The sequence below is a fragment of the Anas acuta genome, chromosome 4 (assembly GCF_963932015.1).
Source record: "Anas acuta chromosome 4, bAnaAcu1.1, whole genome shotgun sequence".
Lineage (NCBI taxonomy): Eukaryota > Metazoa > Chordata > Aves > Anseriformes > Anatidae > Anas > Anas acuta.
In genome coordinates, this window is record NC_088982.1 from 65,100,932 (window position 1) to 65,108,853 (window position 7,922).

At 39.5% G+C, this 7,922-nt stretch overlaps 1 long non-coding RNA gene across 1 annotated transcript; it reads left to right on the top strand.

Annotated features, from left to right (window-relative positions):
- Window positions 1-1,148: 1,148 nt before the first annotated feature.
- On the top strand, window positions 1,149-2,596 carry LOC137856385 (uncharacterized). Its single transcript, XR_011096412.1, has 2 exons — window positions 1,149-1,319; window positions 1,923-2,596. It is a non-coding gene; the product is annotated as an uncharacterized lncRNA (long non-coding RNA).
- Window positions 2,597-7,922: the final 5,326 nt, after the last annotated feature.

Sequence of the window (7,922 nt, forward strand, 5' to 3'; positions counted from 1 at the left end):
CATTACACTCAAAAAGAAACCAAGTCATTTTAAAAGAAATGTACAGAAATAGAGAATACATTTTCATTTGCTTGTCTCTCAGCAGAAAAAGGATTTGGTTTCTAAGTAGAGTTGCACATGACAGACAATACAGACTGATACCAGTAATCAGTTCTTTACACTTCAGAGAGAGTCAAGCTTAAGTCCTTCATAGCTTGATGTGACCTCAGCTACAGAAAACAGCACTGATACAAGATAGCCAAAGAAAACGAACCATGAGGAAGGGGTGGTGGGCTTAGGAAGAGAATGATATGATATGGTTATAATTCCTCCTCCCCAAGATTGACCCAAATCTCCCATAGTCTGTTGTGTTTGCTCTCAGGGCTTTGATGTGAACTAGAAGATGCCCTAGCACTACCCTGCTCATGCTGGCTTTACAGTTCATCCAGAGACATCCCATTGCTTACAGGTCAGCTCACCCCAGCTCCCAGGCAGTTCAGGAGGATCCTGTGCCTCCATGTGCATCTTCAAAACAGATTGCAGCAAGACCATTTGCAAAGGACCTGAGCTTACCTTTCCGTGTGACAACCACAACCCCAAAAGCAAACAGGAACAAGCTCATTCAAAATTGTGTTTTTCCTTCTCAGCATGTTTTGACTATACTTATTACAAAATAAGTTCTTTTCCTTACTACAACTATTGTAACTAGTTATTCAGCAGTCATCTAGTATATAATTGCCTTCCTTCCACCAACACTTTTCCCCAGGTCCAAAGTCATTAGAGAAACAATTAACTACAAATTTCATTTAGCTGACTAAAATAGGAAGAGATGTGTTTATTTGTTTGTACTTGTTACTATAAGAATAATAACAACATTGCTTGTTTGTTTTTGCAGTGACTTAAGGGGGAAAAAACACCAACTTCTTTCAAACATGTAATAAATACCTAATGAAAAATAACAGTACTTACCAGTAAAATGTCAAACAAGTATGAATTCTCCAAATCCTCTATTTCACTTTCTTAAGCTGTTTCTATTTTTAAAGAACTCTTTATTTTTTTTTTTAAGTTATTTTATTCTTAAAATAGATTTGGATGAGCTGTTCATAGAAAATACTGTATTTGATGGCATTTTTTTAAAATTTTCTTCTCTGTATCAATGCCCTAGGGATGCCTGTTGAGTTTTCAGATGTATATGTAAATGTATCCCAGCCTACAGCTTGAATGTGTGCTATTTGCTCCACCTGTTCTGTGTTTGCAAAGTGTGATTCAATCCCCTCTATCAGATGGCACTGTTTAGATTCCCTCGTCGTCTAGCAAAAACATTGAAAGGTGAAGAAAAAGTAAGTAATTTCAAGATAGCCAAATACCCTTTCTCCTGGTTAGATATGCAGGTAAACTATCACCTGCCTAAAAGGTTTATAGAGTTTCTGAACAACACATCTAAAGAACAGAAAGGAAACAGAACAGGGGTTTTGATACTAATGAGATTTCTTTCATCTAAGGGAGAGTGGACAAGGGGAGATTTGTGGGAGATTTGCTTCTACTTCCCTCCTCCTATTCTTTGATATGACTTTCAGTACTTGGCATTAGGAACAACCTCCAAAGGTACACCCCTGCTGCATTGCTGCAATAGCACAGGGAGGGAGATAGCCAGGTTGTCCTGATCAGGCTGTATGGAGTAGCTCAGCTGAGAGTGCCAAGTAGCACACCCTTCTTGGCACTGTACTGCCACAAGCACAGCTAGCTCCTAGTTGCTGGAGAGTATCTCATCTATCTAATTTATCTATACACTGTGCAGTGTGCATGCACCTTTCATATGTTTCTGCAGCCCCATAGCACAAGAGGTCTACTTTTGAAGCATTACAGTGGCTTGCTCTTACATCCCATGTGGTGTGGGGAGAAAATTACTTACCAATGTCACAATCTGCTTTGTTTTATTTCAGGTCAGGTTCAAGCAATGTGGACAAGCTACAGTTTGTCTCATCAGCACAAGCAAGCAAGGGCTTTGAAGGCTAAAGAAAAGAGTGGATAAGCAGTTATTCTTTTTGTCATCTGTTGTAATGATAGACAAAAAATATGGCTGTCATCCTCAGCAAGCCCCTTTCCCAGAACCATTCCCTGACTCCAAAGTATCCCATAATAAAAATAACAACAAAAACCCCGGAGTTCATATTCAGTCACCTCATTCCATCATTCTTTTTACCTCAGAAACATTGGAAGAAACAGAAACATTCCTTCGTGAACCCCTCTCTTCTGCAATAGACTGCATGAAAAGCAAGAAAGCAGGGAAATAAAGGGAAAAATTTCCTGCAGGAAGTTGGCACGTTGTCTTTAGCAGTGCTACCCACTTCCCTTCCTGGAGCTTGTTTCTTCTGACAGCAATACCGGATGGCTTAGCGACTCTGCAAATGGTGAGACAAATGTACTGTGGAGCAAAAAAACATTTCCTCGTAGCCATGTCAGGTTGTTCTCCTCTGCCTCCCCCGCTGTTAAGAGCTACTGGTGTCTCGCAGCCATCTGGTGCAGGATTCAAGACTTCCTGCTGATAACCCTGGCCAGTCCTGGCATCACTGTGCACTTGAAACAGGTTTTGAGGTATTTGTACTAAGCTAGGAAAGCAGTGGAAAGGCTAGAGGCAAATGAGTGGGAAGGTGTGAGGTGGAGACAAGACAGGCTGGTGATGCAGGAGGCCTCCATGTGTTTCTCCTTTTTAGAGGATAAAAGACAGGGTTTTGCCAAGCAGCGATTCCTGATGGGATGCAGCTGTGGGAGAATACAGCAGTAGCTGACATGGCTCCTCTTTATTCCCTACTGGGGAATGGAAATGCAGACAGATTTACAGAGAAACCCAAGGACTTAAAGCCCTTAGGATGAAAGAAGGTCTGAGAAACCATCTGCCTCAGTTTCTTCCACCAGCTCCTCACTGTCTGATGGTACTCCTGAGTGACAGTGGGGAAGCTAAAGAAACATTTGTAGTACGTTTAGGCTAGTGCGCTTTAGACTACTTTGTTAATGCACTTTTATTTTTTTTTTTTCATTCCACAGGCATAGAGGAATGTCTCATACTTAATAAATGATTAATTTGGCTATGTCAGAAGATGTAACTGCTCTCAGACGCAGCAGTAGTGGTGCTAACAAAAGTGTAGAACACCCTTCCACAGCCCCAGGCAGATCTGGGAGAGCCACTACCATTCTAGTTCAGACCCAGTTTATCTCAGACTGCCTCCTCATTGCTTTGTAAAGCTGTCAGTCACTGGGACAAGTTTAGGATTTAGAATTCTAAAGTTCTTGAGCTCATCTGTGATGTGTCAAAAGCCCACTCATTTCTTACTGTGTTGTTCTTCTGAATTATGGATGAAGGTCATCAGTCATTCCTCAAAAGATGTCAGAATGTAAGTCAGAATTCCACATAACATTAGGAACACTTGAATCAATTAGTAACATTGAATAAAGACAAATATATATATATATATATATATATATATATATATAATTTGGCTAAACTGTGCCTGAAAAGTAAGTCTGTACTTTGGGCATAGCATACCTGGAACAGCCCTGACTTACACAGGGTCTCAGAGACACCTCTACGAGTTTTAGGCCTCTCCTTTCTACAGGTTTTCTTGTAAGTCTTGAATGACGTTTCTTGTCCTGAATCTTAGAGAAAAATGCAGACTTGGGAATCATGGCTTTTATTTCATAAGAAAACTCATCCTCTGAAATACCTTGTCCTTGCAATTACAGTGTGTGACTTGGGGCAGCCTAACACTAATAGAAAAAGCAAGGACTATTTATCTACTTCATTTCCCTACGCACATCCAAAGTTATAATACTTTGGATATTCTAAATATTTCGATTTATCAAATCAGGTTTTAAAAAGAAAGGCAAAGATCAGCCTGCAGCTGTATAGGTATTTTTAGTATTATTCCAAAAAGGAAGCTTCATAACTTCAATAAGGATTTTACCTGGATAAAGGTCCCGTGAGAAGACTCATTCAGCCTCTGGTTAGCTTGGGGGTAGATGTGTTAAGTTATCATTAGCCAACATGAATATCTCCTTCAGTCATATGTAGACTGTTTTTTTTTTCTTTTTCCCTCAACATTACTAAAGAAGTACAGTTTTCATGCAGAGAGGCTTGATTTTTCCCTAGTGGGAATAATAGGATGTCAAACATTTACTTATTTAGTTATCAGTATCTGAATTTTGGGAAGGAGTAGTTAGCTCTATGTGAAGGGAGAATAATCTTAGAGATTAAAAATAAAAAATTGTCAACTAGTTTTAAACACCCCTTCAAATATTTCCTGTAATATTTGTAATGTATGTTATGTATGTATGTATGTAATATTTGTAATGTATGGATGTAATAGCACAACCACAGGACTGAAGAGAAGTTTCCCATCTTTTCACACACCATCATCTGAGTGCTTGAAAACAATCAGCTGGAGGTATTATTAGGAGGTATTTTCCATTTCCCAACGAAACATTGATGAGATTATTTTCTCATATTTTCAAATTTTCTCATGGTTCCAGTCAATTTCCTGTGTCCTTACAGTCTCTGTCCACGTGTGAGGCTTTTTCTTCCTGTATCTTCACACAGAGAGAAAAACTTATTGGCACAAGCTGGTGTAGCCTCACTGAGTCATTATCTGCAGTGTTCTCAGTAGCCAAAGATGTATTCAATGTTATACGTATCCTTGCTAAGCACCATCTTAACCACCACCCAACTGAATGCCCTTGGAAGTCAATTAAAGAGTGTCCATTCATTTGAATTCTCTTGAATTCTCTTTCAGTCAGGCTCTAGCAAACCTACAACTTTAGTCCTATTCAGGCAACTGTACACGGACTTCAGGATAACTTCACTTCCTGAATAAAGAACAAAAAATATTTGTCCCACAAGAGCTGAAGTAACAGCAGCTCTGAGAAGTACACAGAAACTTTAATGGCCCCATACTAGGGCTGCATAAAGTGACAAAGCCATGCTTAAATGCAGTGCAGCATCTCCTCAGGTCTGAATTATGTTTGTGACTTGAGCAACCCAAGTCTTTCTGCACACCAGCCCCTTTACATATTAAAAGCAACACAAGACAGCTTTTACAGGTACCCTTGCAAAATCTGGAGAGGGAGACAATAGATAGAAATCCACATTTTGCCTTTCTTTGATGCCATTCTATCCATTTGCATATTCCTTTTATAGCTCAGTTAGATGATTCTAGGAAAACCACAACAATAATGTGCTTTTCTTTCTACCTTCAACTCATCACATGCCTGGTGGTCAAGGCCAGAGGATCCAAAACCAGCTATGGAATGGATCCATGTACAAACTTCACATAGATTTAGATATATGCAGGAGAGATGATTTTGCTTGGTCCGGGTATCTACCATAGACTTGTATTAATAGATCAGTCAGTAGTACAGATCATTGGTAAAGATGTTGAAGAGAAGTGGCCCCAATACTGAACCCTGGGGGACACCACTTGTGACTGGTCTCCAACTGGATTTAACTCCATTCACCACAATTCTTTGATTCTGGCCACCCGGACAGCATTTTCACCCAGCAAAGCATACACCTGCCCAAGGCATAAGCATCCTTGATAGTTTTACACTAGAAAAGTAGTATGAAGAATCAGCTCAATAGAGAGGAAAGCAATACATTCTTTTTCTTAAATGAAAGTTTATTTTGTTGCTTCCTACAGCTAATGCATAGGGAGTAGCTACCCTATCATAGGATGTGAAAGTAAATACAGAGAAACATTTATCTGTATGTGAGATCTGCAGATCATTAAACAGAGCCTTTTTTTTTTTTTTGTGAGGGTACATTTCTCAGTAGTATTTTTTTCTTCTTTGTAGTCATTTACCAAGTTTAGCCAGCAAATTAAAAGAATCAGCTGTACATTCAGCACCTTCAGAAATGATCTGCCTATCCAAAGACTTCTGCATGACAAAACAAGAGATTTGTGACTGTTTCAGCATTGCACTGGTAATGTAGGAATTGCTTGCATTTTCTTATCAGCTATAGAAGGATACAAGTTTATATGAAAGCTTTCAGATCTTACAGTATTCAAGTATTCAGAGATGAATTTATTAAAAGAGCTCCATAATTTACCATGAATAAAGAGAAATCTGGTGATTTCAACTCATTTTGGCTGCATTGCATTTGGATGCATAAACATCTTTTAATTGACTTTAGAAAGGACAGAGCCTCATTCACTGGTGTTTTGTATTTCTTGCAGTTGGGAGCCCAGTCTGACAGTGCTAGGATTAGAGCCCTTGGAATCCAGGGTCAGTGTGGTAAAATAGGACTGTTCCTTTGTTTCAGCTTCTATTCCCAAGTGGTCTCCTGTGCAATGGCAGGTTGAACCCTGGCCCAGAAATCCTTATTAATTGCACTGTGTATATACCACTGTCTTCCCCCAAAAAGCTAAAAATAAATGTATGTCTAAATCTGTAGACACATTTCCTTTCAATACTCTATGTGGAACTAGGTTGAATTCATTTTGAGGGCTGTGAGAACATCAGGAAGGATCTAAGAAAGATCTAAGAATGCCTTTGAAGAACTTCTATTGCCTAGAAATCTATGAAGACTGCTTTTACAAGTGTGATTTTGGGTCAAAATATTCTCCCCATCCATCTCACTCCTCATCTTCCTGTGGATATAAAAGCTTATGGCATGACAGGCAGCTTGCTGTCTATAGGTGGCTATTTGTTATTTATAGTTATTATGGTCTGTATTTTCCGATCTGTTACGTATGTGGTGATGTAAGACTTCTATTTTAAAGACAATATTTATTTATCACACCAGAAGTGGCCAATGTCTGGAAGGTTATATCGGTAAAGTAAACATGAAGCACTACTGAACAAAGTATAACCTAAATGGTCTGTTTGCATTCAGTAATGAGTTTTTAATCTTATTTCCCCATGCTATTACAAACAGTAAGGGGAAAAAACAGTATGGAATCCATAGGAAAAATGGAAATCCGTAGGAAAACACATGCACGGAGTCCTTTTTTTTCCTGTTTATAGCCTCACAAGTTTATTAGGGGTGAAAGCAAAGGTGAAAAGGAGGACAGGAAGGAAAGGAGGGCTTTGCGGTGTATAGGCTGCACATTTTATAATAAATGTCCTTGACCTGCCTGCTCAGAGAAGCGGACAGGGAAGCTGTTTGAAGGCCTGAAGCAGTTGCCAAGAGAGATGGATAGTCAGCACCCTGGAACCCCATAAAGCCTATGTTCCCAGGCAGCTCTACTCTCTTGGGATGCAGCCAACAGATAAGGGGACATATTCTACTTTCAATTCCCTTATTATTATGGCCCTGGAGGTGAGGGTAAATGAGAATGGGAAAAGCCAAACAAAGTGTAGAAAGAAAGGTAATGAGAGGTTAGCCATCTCAAATGGGGTGGGAAATCAGACTTCACTTCTGAGTCCTCCGTAAAGTTAGTGCAAGCTATCTGAGAAAGAGCCCTTCTCTCAGAAGGCACATGAGACCTACAAGCCATGCTGACCCTACTGGGCAGCCCAAAGATTAAAACACTCCTGTGACTAGATCAGGAGGATACACTGTATGTATCTACTCTATTGCCCTTCACAGCACCAGCCTGAGAAATTTATCCAGTGATTTTTGCGCTGTCCATGGTAAAACTTTTAGAACACTATCTGATATCATTTAAACACCCATTTGACAACTAATCTGTCATTTTTCCTGTTCAGTTCCTCTCTTCCAAGAATATCTTCATATGTCCATCTACTCTTTCCCTTTTTGATTAAATATCTGCATTTAAGTAACATGATTACCAGGTCTCATTATTTGTGATTCTTCCCTGAATCCCCTCCAGGCATCTATATCCTTTCCACATGATCCTAGAGGAAGCCTCAGCAGTTCTGTGTGCACAACTATAGGAATATGTCCATCTTGCATTTTGATACTGGTTTTATCCCTAAATCTTGTGTTT